General features: G+C 44.6%; 1 protein-coding gene and 1 long non-coding RNA gene across 2 annotated transcripts in view; both read right to left on the reverse strand.

Annotated features, from left to right (window-relative positions):
* LOC119461601 (glutamate receptor ionotropic, kainate 2) overlaps positions 1–27,273 on the reverse strand; it is a 237,773-nt gene that overhangs the window by 131,762 nt on the left and 78,738 nt on the right. The window lies entirely within an intron of this gene.
* On the reverse strand, positions 18,033–24,489 carry LOC125939756 (uncharacterized). The gene is made up of 3 exons (XR_007463127.1): positions 24,304–24,489; positions 22,573–22,614; positions 18,033–21,751 (listed from the first exon to the last, which is right to left on the reverse strand). It is a non-coding gene; the product is annotated as an uncharacterized LOC125939756 (long non-coding RNA).

A 27,273-nucleotide genomic window follows, 5' to 3' on the forward strand; every position in this document is an offset into this window, starting at 1 on the left:
TCGCTATAGTGAACACCGCAAGGTACTGTTCTAGCAGTACATAGTCCCATCTCTACAGATAATTAGCTCACAATTTAGTGTATTGTGAATGCTACCATAATGTACGTAGCTCGTTTAGACGGCTAAAATAGTTAACGTTTCCTTCATGATACGATGGTACTACTTTGAATAAGGTATAGACTAACATATGCAAGAATTTACCGGAGAGCATGTTCTTCCTGGCTATACACGGAAAATGTATCCAGGACTCGTCAGCACTCCATATTTGATAGTCCGCAATTTACAACTTATATATTTGAACTTGTGTAAGATAGGCTTTCTTTAAACCTACTTTCAATGTGCTGGCGTACACTTTAAAACGATTTCTATTCAGACTTCTTACTGACTGTATATTTAAACTCCTTTGTGACAGAAGAGCGCTTGTAGCACCTTTTTATCCCACAGATAGCTGGCAAAAGAGAAATTACAAGCATAATCAAATTGATTACCTCTAATAATGAAATAAAAAAGAGGAATTTCGCCATCGCACGTCGGAAGAAATTTGCAATAGCATTAGGTTTGTGCAATTGAAGTAGTCCAGTGCATGGGATGTGCTGCACGTTGGCTGTGGTAATCGTAAAATGGTATCACCATGGCTTTAAAGCTAAAGAAAACATTTTTAGGCTAGAAACGAGTTTTCTTTTTTTTCATTCATTTTCTTCTAACTGCTACACAATTATCACACTGAAACTTAGAATGATAGGAGGTTAAGCAAGTTGGTAGGGATTCACACGCTACACGAAGGCTGGAATGCTTTCACGAATACCGATTTTCGGAATTTGTGTTGTCCAATCAGTGCTCACTGACGTCCATGTTAGCAGTTGCACCTTTCTATAATACGAACGACCCTCAAATTTTCGTCCACTATGTTAGAAACATCCAGTTTGTGGTGACGGTTCTTCTGAATATTTACGCTTTTTTTTACCGGCAAACCGATTTTACATTGTCCATTGTGATGAAAGCCAACACATTACACTTAGAGGCAGCCTTAAAAAAAACACAGTATAGCAAAATGTTTCTATTATACTACAAGCTTCCATACCATGCTGTTCTCGATGCCGGTGTTGCTGTATGTGTACAGCTACGTGCTTCAATTGCTGCCACCAATAGTATCGGTAGCTCCTGCTCTCCTTCCCTTCACACTCGACTTCCGCTTACCGAATAAGAGAACGAAAAAAAAAAACGCTACGAAGTTCCTCGCTAGGTCTTACGCATCAAAAAAAAAAAATGCCACAAATTCACATGTTTAGTCCACCTAATGAAAGGGCGACGATGCTCTGTTTGATTTCGACAGAACATTTGTTCTTTCTCCCCCCATATTTTTGTTCTTGTAAAGCCTCTCCGAACAACAAAAGTATTTGACTGTGACGGATCTCAGGAAAGGCCGCAATTCGGTCTTTCTACCCCCCAACCTTGCCCCCTCCACCTACAATCGCTCTTGTCGGCTCGCGCCGGGTCAACGCTTTGTTCTTCGCAACCGGGACACTCAGCCCCGGAAAGCTGCTTCGCACGCCCGCTGATCGCAGGAAGACGACGTTTTTTTGTTCACTTCCTCTTTATTTTCTATCGAGGGGGGGCTTACGGACTGCGAAATTTCGTGCATCGTACCGTGCGACGAAGTCGGATTGGCCACCGTAAAAATCTCGGATTTCGGATACGCCACCTCGCTCTGTACTGACAAAACGAAAGCGGAGAAAACGAAAATCATCAAAAGAAAGTACGAGCCCCTGTCCCCTTTTGAAGTTGTTCGACGCTCCTTTGAGGCCCCTTTCATCTAAGAGAACGCTTATTAGCCGTCATTTTTTTTCTGCCTTAGGCATCCCTGTGCTACAAATTTAATTTTATTACTTTTGATATCACAGCGTATATTATCGGTCAAAAGAAATGCCTAGATAGCGAAAACCGGCAAACGTGCAACGTTCCCGCCGGTAAAAAGAGTACCGTACAGCGCCGTTAGCGTTGATTTGTCTTATATTAGTGCAGCGTTTACGTTAAACATGCGTTATTGTTATTTCCAAGCTGTCAGTGAAAAAGAAGTTGACTTCGTCGCATTCGTGTATCGCGGGTGTTAAGGTGGCGTCTGGAATGTTATGACCCATAATTTTAGATCGATGTTTCACGTTGTTGTATTCCGGACTGTAACTAACTAACCATTGCTGAGGGTTTCTTAACACTTTCGTTTTTAGAGTTGGGGAAGCGATTTGGCCATTCCGTCGGCCCAACTTGCTTCCCGCTTCACTGCATGCAACTATATATACCGAGGCCGAACCGCGAAAACCCTGCGGCGCTTCGCCACAGCTGAGCCGACTGAAAACGTGCCAAACTCGCGTCATGACTTAAGCACAAAAGGAACAGGCGTTTGAAAACGAACAACACGCTCGCCGCGCCATGCAATTTTCTCCCCGGAGCAGAGGCGTGGAAAAACGGAGACGGCGCGCCAGTGAGCGGGATGGGGGCCTGCAGAAGCAACGAAAGGATTTCTGCGCTGACGCTTTAAAACGGACGCTCGAGAGCGTTGGCGAAATCGCTGCGCGTTTCGCTCGTCGAGCCCGCTTCGGGCAACGTCGCGCTGCGTTTCTTTATCCGCTTTCTCAGTCACTACTTTCCGAGACCGGCACGGGAAGAATGCATCTTCCAGCCTTCCGCGTTCCAGGCCAAGGTTTTGAAACCTTAACCGCGGCCTCTTTTCGTGGAATGTTATAGCCTTGAAAATGCAGCTAACCACTTCTTGCGCACTGTTCAAGGAGAGCGAGCGCCTAATGTTTTACCTTAACTCGAGAATTTTGAAAACACGAGCTCTCTCAGCTTTTATGTGCTTGATTTATTTCTCGTTTATGCAATTGGATATGTTGGAAAGAAACAGATAAACTTGGTATCGTAATGGACCTAGCTATGTTGAAGGGCACCAACACACGTAGAAAAAAAAAAAGAGAGAACGAAAAAAAAGCACCCAAGAAAGTGCTCCACTGTCTACTTTTTTTTTCTCTCTCCCTTTTTTTTGTGTGGACGCCAGTGCGCTTCACCATCGTGTTATTGCAAACTTCAACGACCTAGTTTGACTCGCCATCTTGTGGCAAATGTGAGATCTATGAGGGTATACATGAAGCGAACGGCTATTGCTGGTGCCGACCCAACCACATTGCGCTTCTCGAAGATTGCAATTTGAGTATCCATGCAAACATGGTTCGCTGTTCGCATGTTCCTACTTTTGAATAAAAGAAGTTATAAATAACGCGGCCAAATGTGGTGCGTCACCGTATTTTGTCGCCTACAACCTACAGACATGAAAGCGTCGTTGCATGGTAAGTGTTGAACCTTAGTTGTGTGGTCTGCCTGCTATGTCTGTAAGTCGTAATTAGTTTCCCCATGTGTTGATATATCTTCTGTATGCACAGCTTCGAGAAAGAATGTTCTTTAAATAATGGTGGGGAGATTTTACTGGCAGCCTGCCTAGCATATTGCTCCTGATGTGTATTGTGGAAAATAAACTAATATGCACAGGGCTCGTCACAGACACACAACACACCTAAAAATACACCCCAGCGCGCAACACCCATAGTAATTTAAGTATCTAATTGAGACCAGTGTCCCTAAGTAGGGTTAAAGTGCCTTTGTTTCGTGAGACGCACATGCAGCGCCAGCCCATCGGCCAAGTACCTGTCGTGAATCGAAGCCGGAAAGTCATTATTAAATATTCAGTGTGGATATTGGTGCTCTTTTTTTTAATCTGTCTTGGTGTCAACTTATTATCAGCATCACGAAATGATTATAGGTGTAATAAGAACAAAACAGATATAACGATCAACTTAAATTTACTTAAATTCAACTTAAATTAAATGATTGTAGACTGTTGTATGGATGGATAGACAGACACGCAGAAATGCAGATCGGCTTGACCATGGGCTTGACTTCGCGTGATAAACTTCACACTCAGGCTGTCTTCCTTTGTTCTGAATTTCTGCTGTAGCGAAACCACAGCATGCAACGACATGAAGTCGAGGTTATAGAAGTGTGTGTGTATGAAGTTCAAGGTACGATAAACACGGTTTCTAGACACTATTGTTTTGGAGTGGAAATCCAGCAAAAGCAGTTTAGCGTATCGACTGTTAATCGTTTTCCCGTGGGTCCCCCTGATGGAACACATTATTAACGTGATAGCGTTAAGGGTCCCGTGTGGCAAAAATTAGGTGTCGGCGCCGACCGTCATTTGGAGAAAAATCATTCCGAACCACCACCCCGCAGGCCCTCCCCGTGGCGCAGAGGCGATACTGAATTAATTGAATTTCTCAAAGTAAAATGCGTCAGAAAACCTTGTAAAGCACAATCTAAAACACAACCTACAGACATGAAAGCGTCGAATTGGTTTGAATATACGAGAAAACTAATTCTGTTGCGCGAAAGCTCAAACACAAATCCCCTTTCCAGCGTTTCTACTATTCATAGAGCATCGCGCAGCGCTCGATCGATTCCTTGCAACAACACCATCCAAATGGCGCTCGCCTGCGCGGCAGCGTGAGTGCCCTTACGGCAGTGACGCGTGGAGTCAAAGGTGGAGAAAAAAAATGCAGCCAGTTCGAAGAAGTGAAATCTGTTAAAACAGCGGAGCTGTGGTCGTTCTGTTTCTGCGATTGTCGCGTAGGTTTCTTTTAACAGCGATGGACGCCGAGCGGCGTCCATCGTGCGAAGAGCGCGCGGCACCAACGCCTGCTATTATACCCCGGCGCCTCTCCTCCTCTTCCCCGGCGCGCGCTCTGATTGGTCGGCTCCTCTCCTCCCAGCTAAGCGGGTCACGTGACCTCTCCGGCTCTGCTCCTGCGTAGCGGGACCGTCATCGACGGCGCACGCTCGACTAAGAACAGCTTCGCAGGTGAAAGAAATCTGCAGTTGCTAGGAAGCGCGACAAGCAGTCAGGGGATCTTTGAATGCTATCGCATTACACTTTTAAGGCGAAGCTTGAGCATCCTCAAAATTTTATAACTGCACACCGGAAAATACTTGTCGCTGAATAAGCTCTTTCTGCGACGCGATTTTATTAAGTTTTCACGTTATGGGGCAAGACCACTAGTCCACAAATCATAAACCCGCACAACCAAAGCCAGAATGCGATGCGTTGAATGTGTAAATACGAAAAGATGCGGAAGTACTTATGAAAAGGCGCAGTAACTTGCGAAGTTAGAAAATATAAATTAACACAGCAAGCTGGGCGAGTTGGTAATGTCCGGGTAGCGCTGCCCACGCCTAGGAAATATGTAGAAAATCTACCTGACTTGCGCACTTTTCCTTTGAACTCCTTCACTGCGACAGCAGATGGCTTTCACATTTTCTCTAAAAGAACGTCTTTGCGGTGCACACAACTTCGCACTTGTTAAAGTGTTCAAAATGCATGCACAAGTTCCACAGCTCATATGCAACGCAACCGCCCAGACAAGTTACTAATCGCGAAAACTCCACAGTAGATCAGCAATTAGCTCGTCTGACTCTCAGCCGCACTTTGCCGTAAGGGCAAGAATTAAAAATAATACAGATTGAGCAAGTTGGTGCATGCGCAGACTTCTAATCTAAGTGGTTGTAGTCATAATTTTGTGAGCCTTTTTTAACCCATGGTGAGGGCGCCCCCGGCAGGAAATTATGCATAATACTCAATCGCATCTCAACGGAAAGTATATCGAAGGTAACTGTGACGCAGCGGAAACGCAACAGAACTCCGATAACGACTTTTGTAAGGACGAAGGTGCGTAATGAAAAGGTGGTCACAGGACGACACGATAACAACAATGACTTGACGACGACGGCGAAAGTATACGTACTGACAGAGAGACTGACGCCACTGCAAAGCCAGTTACGAGCTCTTAACCGCAGGCACAGTAAAACGCTTGAATTAACGCCGCCACCCACAATCAGGATCATATGAGAAACGGTTCACTGAAAATGAGATAAGCGGACGGGAAGCTTTCGATAAACTGAATCGATACGAACAAAATAGCTAGAAAATACCCTCGTTTCAACATACGAGATCCTTGTTCTGAGACGCCTTCGGAAATCTAAAATTAACCCGCCCCCATTTTTTAAAGTTTTTTTTCAATCTGTTTAAAAGGTACTTTACTGTATTTTGCCATGTCCACTGTAGATATTTGAAAAAGCACAAATCTAGAACTTGGGAATACTGCTTTGCTTGCGTAGACAAGATGGGCTAATTACCGAGCCATTAAAGAGGCTCCAACTGAGATGACCCCAGACCTCGAAGGCGTGCCAAAATTTAAAAACAGGCTCACCCGCCTTTGAAAAAAAGAACATATTAACGGGAGACAGGCTCACTTTTAATTGACTAAGGCCACGACTCTTGGATATCTCCATCTCGGTTATTCTTCACCAGGCGTCTATATGCATTCTATGTGCTATATGCAAGTATTACATGCAATCTGTGGTTTCGTCAATCGTTAAAGTAGTAGACTGATAGCATTAAAGAATAATAGTATGAATAGGATAATTAAAGCAGAAAGAAACACAAGTCGGGAGGTCAGTGAGACTTTTTTTTCACCCAGTGTCGCGAACCTGTGCCACTTGTGCAGGGTGTTGCTTTCAATGAAGGAATTTTGGATGACATAGCTTCATTATCCTAACGGCGGTAGTATTTCATTTCACAGAGAATAGACGCAAGTTGTGGTTTAGATACACAACGTTCACGTTCGGTGGATCGGATACACGAAGTGCGCTCAAAGTAGACTGATTTCAGCCTAATATAACCAGTCAGTTTTTTACTGAAAAAAGGGCAACACTATCAAGGTGTAAAACCCTTTCACGTTTTTTATAGGTTCTTTTTTTCTTTGTTAGATTACTGACTGTCAGAGGAAACCTATCAGTGAGAACATCTGCTGCTGAGCTGCGTGATGATGTGGTATATTACGGAATGCATTGTACTTTATTAGAGTATGTATGAATTCTCAAAACATGTGTGGAGTTTTGTTGGAAGCAAAACAATATTTATCCTTCAAGCTGGGTTCATAAGTAATGCCACGAAAAAAACGGAAGACGGAAAAACACGGCACCACATGAATTGCGGCGAGAGATGTAATACTAGAAAAAAAAAAGAACATCAGGAGATAGCTAGGAGATAATTGACAGTGTATCGTGACCCGGGTGAATTATCCGGATGTGCGTTAAGTTTTTACACGACCTTTTCAGGGGACGAAAAACTGCTATGGGCAGTCTATACCAGACATTTCCTCTGCTGAAGTTTCAATGTAACAAAAATTCTCACCTCCTGCCTGAATAAGCTTTTTTTTTTCTGAATCAACCTTAAATAAATTTTGTTGCACCAAGAAACATTTGAAGCCTCTTTGAAGTAGAGCTGATGACAATGCATGACATAATTAAAATTAAATCTTGTAATATCGAAACGCCTAAATACACAACCAGGACGAACGTGGACACAAGACTACACTTGAATAAAAACGACCAAGAAGGCTTATAATGCACACACCCGCAAGGTGCACGGTATCCGTTTGCTTTTACATAATTTTAGTTAGTGTTGCTGAAACGTTTGCAGTGTAGCTCGGCCAGAACAATGCAACTCGCACTTGCAAACTGGGGGCGATAACGACCAAGAGATCTGAAAGGGAGCAGGGGGCGCTTTTATTGGAGTTGATGTTTCCTCAGAACAAGAGCACAAAAAACATAACGTAAAAAAAGCGTCGTTCTACGTTTGTTCAAAATAGCAATAACTTTATAGTAAACGTTCTTTTTAGCAGCCCTGAATTGTGCTGCAGCTTCGTCTTCTAACTATAAGATTTCGGTCCAGTTGTGTGCGTAGAATGCCAAAAAACGAATTATGAAGTACACAAAATACTAAGTTACTGTGACAAGAAAAAAGAAAATAATAAAATAAAATAAAGAGAAAACCGAAAGGTCCACCGAAAATGCCGGAGAACGTGTGCCGCTTTTCCACATTACGCGCTATACGAGATCAGCGAGACACAAATTGGTAGTGCGAAGCGTCATTCCATAAATTATTCTTAATCTGGGGGATCGCAGAACGGACGCCACTGTGCAACGACCGTTATTATCGCACGCCGGAGGCTCTAATTTAGAGCGGGCCGCCTACTTTCCACACGACACCTAGTTGAGACTCGCCCAACGGCAATCGGGGCCGGTGGGGTCCGTAGTAAATCCTTTATTACCCGACGCGTCGCCAGCATCGTTGGCTACAAATGTCGACGGAGACTGTGCTAGGAATTCATGGAACTCTCTTGAAAAATTCGCGGTGGTCAGAGCAATATTTAAGAGCTCAGCGAGTAATCCCCGGAAGCGAGTGAGTTGATTACCAGACATTTCTGCGGCTGCGAAGATTCCTGCTACAGTAATATTAAAACGTAGAGATGGTTAGTTGGACCAGAATCTGAATAAAGCAATGCTGTTTCCAATGCGTTACAAGCCAAGACAGTGTTTCTTGTCTATAACAATGACAGGATAAAAGATAAAACGTGCTCATTTGCCTATTCTGCTGCTATCCGACGAGAGTGCAAATATATGCAGAATTTATATCACCTTAGCATTCATCACGATGTTAGGAGATTTGCAGAAGGCATGCGTAATCTGCACGGCCCTTGTAATAATCAGAAATTTCAAAGAGCAGCATTTCAGCACCCATCACACACGGGGCAGCAAAACGAAACGCCAGCAACAGGTCGGATGAATAAGAAGGATGTCGTACAGAAGGAATATGGATTTTGGCCAGATGCTATTGGACTGATGCAGTAGTGCGGGGCCTTGTGTTGCCTTGAACCAAGAACGTATGTCGATATGCAGAAAAATCAGGAGGTCACAGCAGAATTGTTTGCTGGAAACATTTTAGCACGTCAGTGTGGAAGCTTCGGTGACGTGTGGAAGCTTCGGCCTATTGTATGTATTTCAGGCAGGTAATCATTGAGCACGAAGCCTCCAGCATAACACAATGCGATGAATCTTGCATCGTTTTCGACACTTGTCGCTAGACTTTTAAAGCGAAACTTTATATGGCTAGGCAAAAACGCCTGTCCACACAAAACTATCATCATCAGCATTGGGTTGGGCGTTGCGTTGTCGTCTTCGTCCGCAGCTGGCTTGTTGGCTCGTGCTCGGCACGCACTTGTGCCCTCACTCCCGCGTTCGTCGTCGTCATCTGCTTCCACAGCTCACTTCCGCTAAGCATTCCAGCGTCGAATTTCACTTCTCTGTCGTCGTAATGGGGAGGCCGCTTTTACGGGAGTATGAGCCATTGCCTCAGTGGGCATGAGGCAATTCATTGTCTTAGGCAACGAACAGATTTAATTTTGAAGTAATTTAATTTCGAAGAATCGCAAGCGGCACTGGGGCGGGCGAATGCTACTGAGCACGCTGCCATGAAAACTCGAGACATCCAACGCAAGCGATAACGGCAGACTGCGGGCATACCGTCAGTGGCGTCGTTCTCTTCGTCGCAGCCGAACGTGTGTGTGGCCTCATAATTGAGAAATACTCTCCTGAACCCTCGCGATTAGGAGGGAGGAGGAGTAGATTTTAATACAGAGAAGGGAGGAGAGGTCGGCCTGGAGATCGTGTCTCTTGCCTGCTACTCCTCACTCGGGTAAGGGGAAGTGGGAGATACAGGTAAGGGGAAGCGGGAGATACTGCCACCTACCTCTCCCTCGCGATTAACCCAGTGATAAACACCGGGGCCGCACGTTTCAGCTTTGCTGGTTAACCATCTTCACGGAGTGGAAGGACCGACGAATTTCTTTAGAGGGAGGCCAACGGTGACTTCGCAATACGTCGTTTTTTAGTTGAGCTGGTAACAGGTAACATACTGGTAACATAAATTTAATCAATAATGCTGAGCACAAATGTGGGATTACTTCGGGCATTTTTTGAAAATTGAAAAGCAATTCTTCGTATGGTTTGTCTCGCATTTGGCGAGGGACGTTGTTTTTTTTTGCATTCAGTTGCTGTTTCTATAAACTGTTGCCTAAGATCTAGTGAAACACATTCCTGTGAAATTTCATATCCCCTGATATTGTTTGCACACTAATACTGCAATTGTCATGCAGAGATTGCAGCACACGTTTCATATTTGCAGCCATATGTGACGCTCACGGCTGGCCTAACGTGGGATCGTTTCCCATAAAATATCTGCCCTCCCGAAACCTTTACTGTCAAAGACGTTGCTTTGCGATAATTCAGTGCTGATGCCCGTTCAACAATGCTCCATGTCTTACTAGGCATTTTTGCTTACCTAACGTATAAATAAATATTGACTCCCTGCACACCTTTTGGGTTGACCACGTCACACAAGTGACGTGATCGACCCAAAACGTGTACCAAAACTGCTCCCGCAAGCCGAACAGTGGGCTGCCAAAGAAAGCTCTGCAGCCTAGTCATAAAACCACGGGAAAATCCATCCAAACTGTGTTCACCATATATAGAGCACCAGCTCTTACACAATCACTCATTGCAGAACAACTTCAGAGCATCTTGAAAGTACATTTCCAAAGTATTCATGGTTAAACTATAGGCAAGATAAAAGAAATCGCTACGACAAAAAAAGTAACGTGTTTGTTGGTGGTTGTTTTTCGCGTCATTCCTCATCTCGCAAGGCAGCATCGCAATACGCCGCCGGTACAGCGCACATGAAGCGAGCAGGAAAAGAGAAAGCGATAAATAAGCAGGATCACGGAGAGACAACAAACCCAGGTGGAGTCGCTCACTCGCCCGCCGAAAGATGAAGCCCATTCGCCATAGCGCCCACAATACTATACGGCCGTTCGTTGCTTTTGTCAGACATTCTCGCTCGCGTCGCCTTGCGCTTCACGCAGCACTGCGGATATGTCCCCTTCCGCATTCCTCGCTTTGTGTCGCATTTCCTTCTTCATGAGTTGTTTCAGCTGTTCTGTTTTTTCCACTCTAACAGTAACTCCCGGTGGAGAGTGCGGCCAGCTACATTCATAGTTTCGCGTCTCAGGTCACGAGCCAGCGCTTCTCAAGCTCCGTTTCTTAGCCTGAAGCACTTTTCCGGTTTCATTGCACCACGACGCTCCTCGGTCGTTGCAAAGCAGAACGAACAGCGCTCTCAGAAAGCGACAGTTACTTCTCTTCATTTAAGCTAAACGAAGACATTCGGTAGAACGACTTTCGTCGTCTCTTGTCTTCCAGTTGAAAGCATTCTTCGTCAAGATAGATGAACTTCATTTTTCTCTCGCTCCTTTCTTTCAAGAGATAGCCGTTTTCTGCCGTTATGCAACCACGTAACCGGACGAGAAGTAAATGAATGTGTTACCTCATACACGCTGACGAAGAGAGATATTTTTAGGTAGGAAATCTGACAGAAAAAAATAAACTGTGATGACGCGATGTTAAATAGCTCAATTTCATCCAAGGTAGTGATTACAGGCTTCGTGTGCGTCTGAACCAAATAGAACTTACTCTACTCCCCACTCCCTTTGTCAGTGTGGGAGCGCAGAGAGCACTCAAGGGCGCCGAGACTGTCTAGACACACTTCGAAGGTCGTGGTAAAAGTTGTAATAGCCGGTGGCGCTGAAACAGGAAGCGATCTAACTGCGCGTTTAAAATTTAACATGAGCACCTGTCGTCCATGCACATTCAGCATCGCAAGTTCAAAACTTGAATCTTAAGGCAAAATAAATATTGTTAAGGAGCAGTGGGGCATGGTGTGTCCATAAACAACGAAGACGATTTAGCTAGGAGAGCGCGCGGCTGGTTTGAGCAGCCATCTGGTGTATCCAGCGTTGCTGCAATTGTGTAAATACCTGTAAATACACCATCTTTTCACTATTTTTGCCCCGTGACATTTTGGTGGAGGTGCTGAGACCCAAGAGACCAAGTAGCTCCGCAGTGGTCATCGCCTAGGTATAACATCATGACGGAGGACGCGGGACTTGCGCCAGCGGCGACAACCCCAACCATTGTCTTGGCGTATCCGAAAGATCCAGGAACGTTCTGCGGAAACCAGTAACGTCGACGTGGAAGATTGGATCACCATGTATGAGCGTGCGAGTACACACAACAAGTTGGATGCAACTGTAATGCTGGCGAACTTGATATTCTAGTTGAAGGCACGGCGAAGGTGTGGATTGATAACCACGAAGATGAGCTTACGGACTGGGAAACGTGCAAGCAGAAGCTGAAGGACTTGTTTGGCCGTCCACTTGGGCGGAAGAACGCCGCGAAGAAAGACCTAGCGACTCATGCACAAACTTCCACGGAATCATACGTCACTTATATCCAGGACGTGCTAGCTCTGTGCCGCAAGGCTGACAGTGACATGTGTGAGTCGGACAAGGTCGGGCACGTTTTAAAGGGCATCGCTGACGATGCTTTCAATCTGCTAATGTGTAGGAATTGTGTGACCGTCGGCGATATTATCAAGGAGTGCCAACGCTTTGAGCTGGCAAAGCGCCGCCACATTACAACTTTTCCAACGTTGTTCGCCCGCTTACCGAACACAGCTGCTACTTCCTCATGCGAGGACAGCAGAATGCAGCGACCATCGACTTCGGAAGACGTGACACGAATTGTGCTGCGCGAAATTGAAGCAATGTCACCTACCACCCCTTTTCCATGCGTCAGTGATCCCAACAGGTTGCCCATGGTACCACTTGTCCAAGCAATAGTCCGCGAAGAACTCGAACATCTCGGAGTTCATTCCGTTTGCTCTATAGCGCCTTCATGACAATCGGATGGACCTGCTCCTTCGCCTGGCCAGTGGGTCGCTCCAGGCTATCGAAACCCGGCCGAGTGGCGAACTGCAGATCATCGACCTATCTCCTTTGCCTGCCGTCGAATCGGTCACATTGCCCGCCATTGCCTCAGCCGAGTCGGATCGTCACTTCAATGACCACCCTGTGGCTATTACCGTTCCGGACTGAGCCCGCGCCGTTTCCAGCCTCCATTTGACCAGGAACTGCCTAACGCCGACGCTACTGTTACATGGAACAGTTCCGCACTGTCATTCCGCCGTCACCAATTCCGTTCGCCACCTGCTCGTCGGCCGTCATCCCTGTCGCCTCAAGCTCGTCGCCCGCCATCCATCATGAACCTCCGACGCTCTTCCCCGGAAAACTAACTGCTGCAGCTCCCGGAGGTGATGCTGCACTGCCGACTCGACCAACAAAACCTCTGCTGACTTTACCCACCCGACAAAATCTGGTTGATGTTATAGTAGATGGCATAAACATTCCGGCGTTGATCGACACTGGTGCGCAACTGTCTGTGATGAGTGCCCGATTGCGCCGCCGTCTGAACAAAGACCTCACAACTGCTGCGTCACGCACCCTGCGCGTCCCCGATGGAGGGACGCCCACCGTGATAGGAATGTGCACTGCTCGTGTCAGCATCGCAGGGCACCTTACCACTGTTTTGTTTGCTGTTTTGGAACGTTGCCCTCACGATATTATACTAAGATTAGATTTCTTATCATCTCATGCCGCCCTCTTTGACTGCGCGTCCGGTGTGATTCAGCTTCAACTGCCCCAGATCTGCGACATACCACAAGAGACCAGACCGTGCCTATGTTCCCTCGAGGACATCCGCCTACCACCGCAATCCACCCAGTACGTTAGTCTGACCTCATTTCCACCTGTTCCTGACGGCATCTATGTCGTGAGTCCACGTGCTCACGTAATGCTTGAAAGGAACGTCGCCGTGCCGCACACCCTACTGTTGCAGACAACCAGGCCACACTCCCTCTCCTCAACTTCACCTACTGCGCGCAGGTGCTCCCAAGAGGCATGTCACTGGCCGGTATCTCGCCTATTGGTGATTGCGAGATCTCCGTATTGGACAAAGAAGGTCCACCATCCTCCGTGGGCGAATTCGATCAGTCCAACCCTGCAGTGGACGAACTAAGCAAGATGATCGCAACTGACCTTCTCCCTACGCAGGCTACTGAGATACGCCGCATCTTGAAGGCTTATCACGACATTTTTTTTTATTTTGATGGTCGTCCTTTAGGCCAGACGTCAGTGGTCACTCACCGTATACATACCGGAGACGCCAATCCCATACGCCGACGGCCGTACCGTGTGTCATATGCCGAACGTCAAGTTATATACAGCACGAGGTGGACAAAATGCTGACTAAATTCGTCATTGAACATTCGTCTAGTACCGTGGGCTTCCCCAGTTGTCCTTGTTAAGAAGAAGACTGGCAGCTGGCGCTTTTGCGTCGATTACCGACATCTGAATAAGGATCGGACGCAAAGACGTCTACCCGCTGCCACGTATTGATGACGCCTTGGGCTGTCTGCATGGAGCCCAGTACTTCCCGTCCATAGACCTTCGCTCTGGGACATTGGCAGGTCACTGTAGATGACATGGACCGCGAAAAGACCGCTTTTGTAACGCCGGATGGGCTTTATCAATTCAAGGTTATGCCGTTCGGCTTTGCAATGCCCGGCAACCTTCGAGCGAATGATGGACTCTTTACTTCGCGGCCTATAAATGGTCCACTTGTCTATGCTATTTAGACGACGTGATAGTTTTTTTTCGCCCATATTTGCAAGTCACCTTACGGGTTTGTGGGCCATTCTTGGTGTTTTTCAACATGCTGGCCTGCAACTCAACTCGTCGAAGTGCCAATTTGGATGCCGCAAGATTACTGTTCTCGGCCACCTTGTCAGTGCCGCAGGAATTCAGCCCGACCCAGACAAGATTCGCGCGCCGTCCACAACTTTCCCCTACCGTCATCCACAGCAGATGTCAGAAGCTTTGTTGGCCTATGCTCATGTTTTCGCAGATTCATCAAGAACTTTGTCGACATCGCTCACCCGCTCACTGGCCTACTCAAGAAAGGTGCTTCCTTCTCATGGGGACCTGCGCAAGCTGAAGCCTTCGCCGTCCTTGTCCGCTTGCTAACGGCTCCACCATTGCTGGCTCACTACGACCCATCCGCTGCTACTGAACTTCACACAGACGCCAGAGGCCATGGCATAGGAGCTGTTCTCGTTCAGCAGCAGAAGACAGCACAGCGCGTCATTGGATACGCAAGCTGCCTTCTCTCGACCATAGAGCGGAAGATTTCTATCACGGAACGCGTGTGCCTGGCATTGGTTTGGGCAGTGGCCAAATTGCGCCCTTACTTATTTGGCCGCCCATTTTTCGTTATCACTGATCACCGTTCCCTCTGCTGGCTCTCATCGCTGAAAGACCCAACTGGACGGCTGGGTCGGTGGGCGCTGCGGCTACAAGAATACACTTTTACTGTTCTTTACAAATCTGGCCGTTTACACAAGGACGCCGACTGTCTCTCCCGTCACTCGGTCGATAGTCCAGACCATGATGCCCACGACACGGATGCTTGCGTCCTAGCCATTTCAGACTTGCATGACATTCGCAATGAACAATGCCGTGATGACTGTCTACGTCTCCTCATTGAACGGGTAGCTTCTGTGCATCCCGAACCCGCTATCAGCGCATTCGTCCTTCGCGACGGCGTTCTGTACCGCCGCAATTTTCGCCCTGAAGGCCCGGAACTTTTGCTTGTTCTACCTCGACATCTTCGGGAAGACGTTCTTGCGCAGCTACATGACGCGACCACCGGCGGCCACCTCGGTGTCTCCCGTATCCTACGACCGCGTACGCCGCCGCCTTTACTGGCCGGGCCTGTATCGCTCTGTGCGCCGCAACGTTGCTGCCTGTGCACTCTGTCAGCGCCGCAAACGACCCGCTGACGCATTGATGTCCCTTCCGAACCATTCTTTCGCGTCGGTATCGATCTCCTAGGCCCTTTTCCTACGTCTAAAAGAGGCAACAAGTGGGTTGCTGTCGTGGCTGACTACATGACGCGTTACGCCATCACGCGAGCATTGGCGACAAGCTGCGCTACGGATGTTGCGGATTTCCTTCTGCATGACGTCATACTACATCACAGCGCCCCGAGGCTCACTGATCGCGGCCACACATTATTGTCCCGCGTTGTCGAAGGTCTTCTTCGTTTCTGTTCTGCCGTGCACAGGCTAACCACCGCATATAACCCCCAGACCAATGGATTAACTGAGCGGCTCAACCACACGTTGACGGATATGCTATCCATGTACGTTTCTCCAGACCACAGGGACTGCCACGACTCGTTACCCTACATAACATTTGCCTATAATTCGTCCCGCCACGAGACCACCGCCTTTTCACCGTTTTATCTGCTGTTCGGCCGCCACCCAACTTTACCCTTCGACACACTTTTTCCACCCACGACCAACATTCCAAAGCCTGCGACATCTACGCCCGGGCTCACACAGCTCGCCAGATTGCCCGCTCACCGCCCACCGCCTCACCGGTTGCACAGAAGACGATGTACAACAGCCACCACCGGGACGTTCATTTCTCCCCAGGGTCCCTAGTTCTTCTATGGACACCAAGCAGCCGCGTCGGATTGTTCGAGAAACTTCTCCCGCGCTACATCGGGCCTTGCAAGATCCTACGCCAGCTCGGCGACGTCAACTACGAAGTCTCCCCGTTGGACTATTGTTCATCGTCTGCCCCTGTTCCCACTGATGTCGTCCACGTCTCTAGGCTGAAAACCTATTCCCCCGCGACTTCGCCCCCTTAAACACTACCAGCTAAACGGCGGCTTTGCGACCGGGGCGTGGTGTTACGGAGCAGTGGGACATGGTGTGTCCATAAACAACGAAGACGATTTAGCTAATAGGGCACGCGGCTGGTTCGAGCAGTGATCTTGTGCTTCCAGCGTTGCTGCAATTGTGTAAATACCTGTAAATACACCATCGCATCACTATTTCTTCTCCGTGGCAATATGATACACTGCAAACCAATTTACATTTCTAAGAGTGTTTTTTTTTTTTTTTTTTTTTTCCTATAACTCCCAGGCTTACACTTTTATGAGTGAAAGGCTGGGAGTTACAGGACAATTCTCACCCTTAGGGATTCTTAAAGGTGTAAATCTGTGTACAGTGTATGGTCTGAACCCTTACAAAAAAAATTGTTGAAAAGTTGTTGAAAAGTCATTGGTCAATGTCAACAAATGGCATTGAAAGCACATTGAGGCTTTGTTGAAACATTATTGAGGAAATTGTTGAGAGGTGTTGAAAATTGGCCCGCGACATTTTGTTGAAACATCATTGGGTCGTTTCAATTTGAGAAGTCATTGATGGATTGTTGAAACCATGTTGAATTCCAATATTGAAAGCCCATTGAAGAACTGTTGAAGATGTGTTGAATGTCAATATTGAAAACCTGTTGAGACATTGTTGAAATATGTTGAATGCCAATATTGAAACCCCATTGACATAATGTTGGAACTGTGTTGAATGTCAATATTGAAACCCCATTGAAATATTATTGGAGCAGTATTGAATATCAATATTGAAACCCCATTGATATATTATTGCAGCATTGTTGAACATCAATATTGAAACCCCATTGAAGTATTATTGGATGAGCGTTAAACGTCAATATTGCTTGATGGAGGCAAAAGGTGCTACATTCAGAAACAGGACACAAGAGGAAGAACACAGACAACACACACGTTAAGCACCAAACGTGTGTGTTGTCTGAGTTCTTCCTCTTGTGTCCTGTTTCTGATGCACTATGCCTTTTGCCTCCATTATATTATACCAACAAGCCCAACGTGCAATGTTAGTCAATAATGCAACACCATTTAAATATTATTGGAGCAGTGCTGAACGTCACTATTGAAATCACTTGAGAGCGCACTGAAATATGCTGTTTGGTGAATAGTGTTGAAAACTGCACTAGACTTTTCTATAAATACCGCTGAGCTACGTTGAGTCTCATGGCATTACCATTGATGCCATCCATATTGATGTGGTCCTTGCATACTAGAGGACAGGGGCAAACTCAGGCACTTCTGTATTGAAGACCTGGGTCACCCAGGGATCAAAACCAGTTTTAGATATAGCCTGTTATAAAACATGTTATAGAGCTGCTAGCAGAACCATTAAGCCAGTTTTCGAATTGGCTTAACACACAAAATTAATACTCCTTCACAAAATCAACAGCTCAAAATTGATGTGGACAAAAAGCATTTTTTCTAGCTGAATTGTTTATTGAAGCCAAACATTTGTTAACTGTACAGCCATGTGTGCATTGAGATCAAAAAATTCCTAACGCAATCTACAAACTGCCAGCAGCTTGATACAATAACGAAATTGAATACTGAGAGATGTAAAGTTTGCGTGGCCCTAAAGTAAAACATTTCTCAAAATTTAAATAAATAGAAAATAAATATTATACTAGCATTACAGTAAATACCGTTTAAAATGTACTTGATTTCTCTATTTGGTAGCCAGTAACTTAATAATCATGGCACAATCTGCATGAGCCCACTGAGACTCTTATTTATTGGTTAAATGGTGTGCCCATTTTACGAAACGTTATCTACCTCTGAAACGACATGGTAATTACAATAACTTGTGCCATGGGAGCAGTTTATTGTGCTGCATTGCCTGTTGCACGATCCAGTTGCGTTTTCTGCCATGATTACTAGGTTCCTGGGCAGGTCATTACATACCAAGCGAGTTATTCACTTTGACTACTTAAGATTTTTATCTGATACACAGTGGCCATTAGTTACCTGCTGGAAGACTTAAATGGAACTGGCATGAGGAAATTTTTTTAAATTTTTGAGTGCCGCAAAACAAGTTAGAATGAAAGAATTTGCAAGAAATTAGATTTCATGCATACATGAAAGAAAGCACATCGCTGCCTTGCCCGAGAACTGTTGTTGCACTCTGAATTTAAGCAAACTTTAACACTTAATTCTTACTGTTTTGAAATAGCAAAATAAACCATTACTACAAACAAATGTTAATATGTAGTTTTCCTTAAACAGAACTGACAATAGCACAGATTTCACTTTCCAGGTGTACGTATGAAACCTAATTTTCTGTAAAATTTCTCACTGGGCCTACTTTTACTTTATCAAACAAACTTGAAATGGTGTGCCGTCATGGAACAGTCTTGGCATGAAATGACCCGAGATACCTATGAAATAAAATAGTCAAGAAACACTAGCTTTTGTAGAAATATATTAAAGATTTACGTAAAAATGTACTAAAGTACAAAGCGCAACACTTGTGCAATTCATTATTAATCACAACACAGTACTTGTGTCTGAACCATCCAACCTGGGCTTTTCAGGTGACTAGAAACATCATAATAACAAAAAAAATGTTGAGGGCTGCAAGTGCACAACACTTGAACTGTCCACAGACTTGAGCTCTTCTGGACACTTCAGGTCCCTTGCGAGAAGTGAGGCCAGAGTGTTCTTAATGTAGGTCATGTTGGTCCCAGGAAACTTGCGACAGGGAAAGCCTGTAAAAAAAGGAAAAACAGCATGACGTTAAAGATCAATGTTCCACATGCAAAAGTGCGACATACAGTACACCCTGTTATAATGAAACTGTTTCATTTGTTTTGTTTATTCCAAGTTTTCACGAGTTCAATTCTAGAGAATGACCAGCTTTCAAAGTGGAGTGGCACCGGAGGACTCCACTTAGTACAATATGCAGAAGGCAAACAGGAAAAGCCCACTGTGGCAGAATAACTTCATGAATATCCTTGATGTGAAAATGTGAACGTTGCTTGCTTAGGAACAAAATGGTGGAAAAAAAACTTCATACTGTTAGTGAAAAAACTTAAAGGTAGACTACTGGCAACTAAAATTAGTTCTCTCAACAATCATAATCAAAATGTGCAGCACTTTATTGAACTTTTCCTTGCAGGAGTTGCTCCAAATACGGTTATGCGGCCAGAATTGAGTGTGGTATATCTGAATTTGTTTTACAAGCTCATATGCTACTGGAGTGCACTTCTCGCATCGTGATGACCATTCTTATGCCTCTCTACTGAAAACAAAATACTGCTTATAACGAGGATTTACTGCAGTTGCACGCCGACCTGGTTACATTAACACAAATAAATGCGAAGAAGAAATACGAAGAAATGCTCAGTCTTACAAGAGAAATATGCAAGTGGACTGGCTCTGCTAATCTTTTGAGGGTCACTGCCATGCATGTAGAGTGGTGGAAACAAATCGTGTGGTCACGACCATAAATATGAGGCGGCGAAAGAACATATAAATAAGCATACCTTTTAAGAATGAAGTGTCCCCAAGCATCACATTACAGATTCTGTAACCTTCTGCGACTTCTACAAAAATCCTGATTGTGCTGTTGCTCCTTGGCTTCTTCCAAAACTGATCTTTCTCTTTATTCTATGGTGCCCATCACTGCAGTAGTTTGGGAGTATTCACCTAGTTTAATGTTTTGTGAGTGTCATTACATTTAAAAAATGTGATTATGCTAGTTTGCCCTGCATGCTACAATAAACATGGTGTAAAACAGCGGACACTAAGAAACCTTTGTCACTTTGTGACCTAAAAAATTATTTACCCATTTTTTTTCTGGAAAGGTCACTGAAGAACAATCCAGAATAAAAATATAACGCTTAAATTGGGGGATGTTTGCCAGAAAATATGTGATCCTCAAAGGGTTAAACATGAACACCTACAAAGCTCATTCAATCTTTGATAAATCTAAACCCATAGTACTTGAGCACTGGTTTATAATAACGCTGAAAACAGGCAAGTGCGTCCTTGAAGTAAGAAAGCAGGAGACATTTCCAACAATTTCAGAGTGGGAGCTGTGGACATGCCTCATGTTCTGTAAGAACCTTTATATAGTAGCTGCCAAGGGCCTATTGAGTACTGATCATTTTATGGGAACGTGAGGAAAAGTCAAATAAATACCTTTGTTTTTTCCACATCCTAGAATACAATGTGATAAATTGGATCTTAATTGGTTGAGTGCCTAGAATGAATGGACATTGATAAACATAGCAATGTTGACAACGAATTTGGCAACTGTTCCTATTGTTGCTTTGATCGAAACAACCAAACAATTATGCCCCGTAACTTAAGCTCCCTCTGCTTAAAGGCTACTGTCTACCACCACATGGACCTCCTTCAAGACAGGAGCAACTTTAATTCAGTGTGGTCTGTTGAAATAGGTGAAACCACTATGTTTTGCATTACAGAATCTGGAGGGCCATATTGATTGCTGAAATTTGGTGGAAGTGCTGTCCCTCGAGTTGAGCAGTAACTGCACTTGAGCATAGCTTCTCCACAATTCCTATATTATAACAACACTTTCAGGCTACTTAAGCACACCCGCTATAGCACCAGATTGGTAGCAAGCTTCACAGATTGGTAGTTGCTTCATTCCAACTGTTCATTGCAATGACAGTCAAGTAGTGCAACTAATGCGCAAATACACCTAACTTTGTCAGTTGGAGCCACCAATCACTTCTGGCAGTTAAGGCTGCTTTTAAAATTTAGCACTTTAGTATGGAGGCGTTAGAGACTTGAGATCAAATGAACATTCATTCCAAATAGTAGGCTATTGTAGCACGTAGTTGCAGACACAGGCTACTTGAAAGTCATTTGTTGTGCTAATAGCAAGCTGGTAATTCCAAGTACAAAATGTGAAGGCAAAAATGCAATGGGTAAAAGGATGTACGGTACTTGCCTATAACAGCGTTGACCCTGATAAGGTCAAGAGCCTCTTTTTGCCTATTGGTGGTGTTGTTTCCGAGAAGTGAGTGGCCCATGAGGTTCTCTGTGAACACATGGTGAATCAAGGCCCTTGCAAACTTGCCTGGTCCACCATGGCAAGCTGTGCCAGGATCATCTGAATGAGCACTTCTCCAACCTATGTGAAACGGCACGTTTAGGTAAATAATATTAGTGAGGTAGTTTAAGGATTATTTACACAACAGCCACACTCCGAATAAATCACAGAAATACTGTCTGCTCCAGACCTAAAATGTCAACTAATGTCACTAATAAAAACAACTAAAACTAATGTCATAGCTTGTTATGCTGTTAGGATGCCATGTGCTTCAGAAAAACAAGGATTCACCCAGTACAAAATAAAATAGTAAGTAAACCAAAGCATTGAAAACTTTAATGCAAGTAGCATTTTTAGGATACTTCACATACTTTCAGGTGTCTGTCTAACTATTTTCCAGCCAATTTGTGTCACTTGGTGGTCAATGGCCTAATGGGTAGGGCTGCTATGTAGACGGGAAGTGGGTTAATAACCATCTGATGGACCTGCTTGGATCTCTGGGTATGTGACTCAGAGTATGTGCCATTCTTCAATGAACCTCTTTCACGCCATCGTGGGCAACTGCTGCTTGTGTTGGCAAGCAGCAGTAGCAAGCAGCTCAAACAGGAAGATAACTGTCGACGTTAATGCGATTACCACTACACATCAGATTCGCTTGCTGTGTCCCAGACCTACTCAGCTGAATGTGTACATAAGACACAAAGACAGGGTGTGCCAACTGCCCACCTCATCAAATAAATGAATCGACTCGCAAATCAAAGGTTATGCAAAATCGCAAAGGAGACACTTAATGCTACCATTTTTACTAAATCTTAAGGAGAATACCTCCCAGCAATACATTCTCCTGGCAACAGTGCATTTGATCATGGTGACGCTAGACGATGAATGGCCAAAGAATTCACCTTTCGCATTCCGGCTGTGGCGTCTCCAGGCTCATTTTGATTCTGAAAACAGATGTCAGTATTAAAATGTGACGCCACGATAACTCAAAAGCAGCAATCAAAACATCTACATGGACGATTAAGCCGACATAAATGGATGGATATAAATGACTGATTGAAAACATTAAAGCATGGCTGCTCTTGCCACTGGCAGTGTGAGGTGAGCAAATAATTTATTTTTAATTTCTCTCCTAAATTTTAAAATTATTTTTGCTCATCTACTGCATGAACTGTTGCGGCCACATCTTAAAGGTAGCTCGTTCATATAAAACCAGTGTTGCATTTTTTACTCCCCGTCTAACTGCTGCTACTGCAGTTTGCTTACTCTCTAAGTATTCCACAGAACTGCTCCACCAACAAACCATTGTTCCAAGCTTATGGCAAAGCGTCATTTAGATCACAAGATACGCTCCCCTTTAACTCTCTCTCCTCTTTAGTGTGTGAATTCAAACCAAAAATAACTTATTGACATAGCTGTCTGCTTCTATCTCATAAAAAGCCTTGCTAATTTTTGACATTTGTCGATAACGCTTACATGCCTCTGGGAGCACAGTGGGACGACACGGCTAATATGCCCAAGCATCTCGTTCCTTTACTGATTTTCGAACTTAGTTATATCAATCAGTTACTGAAGGGCCAAAGGCTGAAACTTCACACGATGACATTATTTTGAATGTTTCATCCTACTAAAGCAGAACATAGCATCCCACAGAATCTGCCTTTTCCGTGAATATAGAGCGCCTACGCGAAGGCGTTAGCGCGAAGAACTCGATGGCGTCGAAGGGAGATAATGGCTAAAAAAAAGTTCACCGCGCGCGTACCGGCGGAAAACAAACCACACATAACCTGATGATTTCACAGCATTCACTGGCATCAGCCCTTTTTTATCTCACCTATCACATAGAATCACATATACGCCATTGCAATTCTTTATTATTATCGCACCACAGCGCGTGTCTACCGCACGGCGTGTCAGCGAACTCTGGGCACTCGATCCTGAAGCGAACAGCGCAGCAGAATACATTAGAACGGCAAAACGCCCCGCGCATATTTTCGACGATCCCGACACGCCATGTAGTAGATGCACGTCAATGGACGGCGTTGCGTGAACGAAATATACTTGATTACAGTACAGTTCGGATTATTTCACGTCGCATTGTTTCCACGAAAACGGCAAAGCACGAGCGCTCATTAATAAGGCTAATTTCAATCGGTGCTGGAACACCGTACCAAACATCGTGGCGCGCACAACATGCCCTGTTTTAGCTGGCTCCACATAGCTGCCCACCAAAACGGCAGAGCACGAGCGCTCATTGATAAGGCTAATTTCAATCGGTGCTGGAACGCCGTACCAAAAATCGTGGCGCGCACAACCACGGCCGGGCTCGACTGGCGCGCGCGTTCGCAAGCGAGCGAGCGTGCGCGCCAGTCGAGCCCGGCCGTGACACAACATGCCCTGTTTTAGCTGGCTCCACATAGCTGCTTTACGTCGCCGCAAGCGCGCTGTGAAGTTAAATCAGGACAAAACTCCATGCTCAATATCACAAATCTAGTGCTGCACAACCAATTCTCGCAACGGAAGGATAGTACTAGTAATGAAAACGAGCACAGAGGCGCGTGGAAGACACGCACGGGCTCTGTACGCACGTTTGCTGATAGCGTGAGCAAGTGGAATTCGAAACACCCACTCACCTTCGATGTGGCTGAGTCGGAGGCGATCATGGTGATCTTCGAGGCAACGTGTAGCCCATTAAGACCGAGCAATAAGTTGTAATATACCAAAGATGTCACAGCGAGGCAAAGGGCACAGAAAACGCAGCAAACTCATCACGCAACCCGCACACATACGCCGCACGCACAAAGTTCTGGAATCCGCCAGAGTCAACAGCGCAAGCGCGCATTCACACAAAAACGCGCATACAAATCCACGCTTTCATAGATACAAATTGCCATATTTATTAACAAATCTTGTAATATAATGGTATTTCTTAACAATTTCTGTGTTTTGCAAAAGTGTGAAAGTTTTCTGCTTAGCTTCCTTGAGGAACTATTTTCTTTATCGCCGTAACGCAGTGCGCCGGCCGGTCACGTACGGAGCGCGCGGGAAATAGTGCAAAATTCAAACGTCGCAAATGTCGCGCCCTGTGTGCGCGCACAGTTTTAATCGTTTGTATTAAAAAGAAATGTTTATTTTAATACGTGAAGCAACCGGCGCGAAATGAACTACGGACCAGCAACGTACACAATTGTCTCTGTTCGTGCTTGTTAGTTTGACATCATGACGAACGGTAGACAGCATGCCGTCCCATTGATTAAACATTTGTACCTGTGCTTCTGCGCTACGATTTGCTACCGGCAAAGTATAACAGCGTAGATTGTGCGTGGTGGCCAAGCAGTTTCCCAGCACACTGGCCAGCACCCCGTCTCTACGTGTTACAGAATAGACCTAGGCTTTCATGTAAAATATGGACACCACGTCGCAGAGATCACCCAAACTTGTTTCATTTTATTGTGCGCTAAGGGCTAACAACTAAACAAAACGCACTCTTTAAAAAACATATTTATTTATTATGCTTACATACTACTTTTCCCACCATCTTGCCCATATTTAACATGGAGGCAATGCCGTTTTCTGACACAGACAGGGCACTGGCCACTTACAATAGAAGTCGATGGGAATCCAGGAGGTGCCCAATCATCGGTCATTGGTCACTGCTTGTTGGGACGTTTGTCTTGTGCTCCAATTTTGTGTCTATATATATATATATATATATATATATATATATATATATACAGGGTGGTCATTTTTAAGTCTTACGGAATTTTTAGAAATCGCCTGTGGCAGGTAGCATAATTCTTATCATTGAGCTGGGTTAATCGATGAGGCGGACATTAGTAGCACGAGCAATCGAAACATACATTCAACTAATTAACAAGAAATCACTAATTAACTTCTTATTTTATTACTTTACGACACATATTGCGATTTACGAATTTGAGCCGGTGAGCTTGTCAGGCGTATCCACTTGGAATGAATTTCCAGAGTGACACCAGTTTGGAGATATGCGCCATCAAACTCGCCGTAAAAATGCACTGAATTTGTTACCAAAATGCTGTTTTATACATTGAAGCGCAAAAGTAACTAAAACGCCCTTGTATTTCGTCCCACACTTTGGGCAATAATATCTCGAAACTAGTGTTATACTGGCAATTCATTTTAGGTGGATGCGTCTTGCAAACTCACCGGCTACAATTCATATATTGCAATATGTGTCGCAAAATAATTAACTAAGAAGTTCATTAGTCATTTTTTGTTAATTATTAGAATATTAGTTTCAATTTCTTGTGTTACTAATGTCCGTTTCTTCGAATAACCAAGCTAAGTGATAAGAATTATGCTACCTGCTACAAGCGATTTTTAAAAATTTTCGTAAAGCCTATAATTTTGAACACCCAGTATATATAGAGGGTGTCCCAACTTTCTTGCACCGACACTTAAATATAGGCAAGTGCCACGTAGCTGGACAGAACCAAGGTAATGTTGTTTGCCGTCGCTTACAGATACTCACTTTTTTTCATTAGATAAATAATTAGATAATCATTAAAATAATAATTATTAATCAATTAATAATAAATAATTAGCTTCTCAGATATTATATTTAGCTGAAAAGTGTCAATCAGAAATTTATAGAGCAACAGGAAAAACTCCCGATACAGCTTTCTGTTGCCCAATACGTGGTACATAAAAGTGTTTTTCCGAGCGTGAAAGAAGCCCGCGGATACACGCATAGTGCCTCGAGCGGCTAGTTGTGCGGCAATTTTGCGTGTATTCGCGGGCTTCTTTCACGCTCGGAAAAAAAAAAGAAAAAGAAAAAAAATCAATTTTAAGTTGCACGTATTGAGCAATAGAAAGCTGTATCGGGAGTTTTTAGTGGCGGGAGCGTCGAGTGCCATTTGTTCTTTGGACAGTACTTCCGGTTCACCTCCTGAGATGATCAAGAGGTGAAAATAAATCGAAAAAAATAGTACAGTACAAAATTCACGAATTTCATTATAGATATGATATCGGAGCATACGTTTAGCTATGAGTTACTGAAGTGTCTGGAATAATTAGAATTAATTAGCTGAGACGACCGGGGATACAATCCAAGTAAATCAGAAAAATAGAAAAAAAAATGGTTCAGTTCAGAATTCATGACTTTCATTATAGATATGATATCAAAGCATAAGTTTTGTTGCAAGCTGACTTGCTGAAGTGTCTGGGATAATTATAACTAATTAGCTGAGACCAGATTAAAAATAAATCAGGAAAAAAAGAAACAAAGTAGTACAGCGCAAAATCCATCGGTTTCTTTATAGACATGATATCAAAGCATAAGCTTAGTTCAAGTTGAGTTACTGAAGTGTCTGGAATAATTATAATTGATCAGAAATCACTTATTACTGCTTACCAAAGCACAGAACACAGACGCCGGGATGCGAGTGCCAAAAAGAAACACCTAAGTCAAAGTTTAAGGTTGCCTACTCTTTTAAGCATGAAATGCTTTTAGCTCCCGTTGTCGGCGATCTTCAAGTGACCTTGAGCCAAAAGCCAAAGGTGTTATCCGGGCAATCAAAACGAGAACATGCCGGCAAGTTGAAAATGAAATTTTGTCACCCGTA

The sequence above is a fragment of the Dermacentor silvarum genome, chromosome 8 (assembly GCF_013339745.2).
Source record: "Dermacentor silvarum isolate Dsil-2018 chromosome 8, BIME_Dsil_1.4, whole genome shotgun sequence".
Lineage (NCBI taxonomy): Eukaryota > Metazoa > Arthropoda > Arachnida > Ixodida > Ixodidae > Dermacentor > Dermacentor silvarum.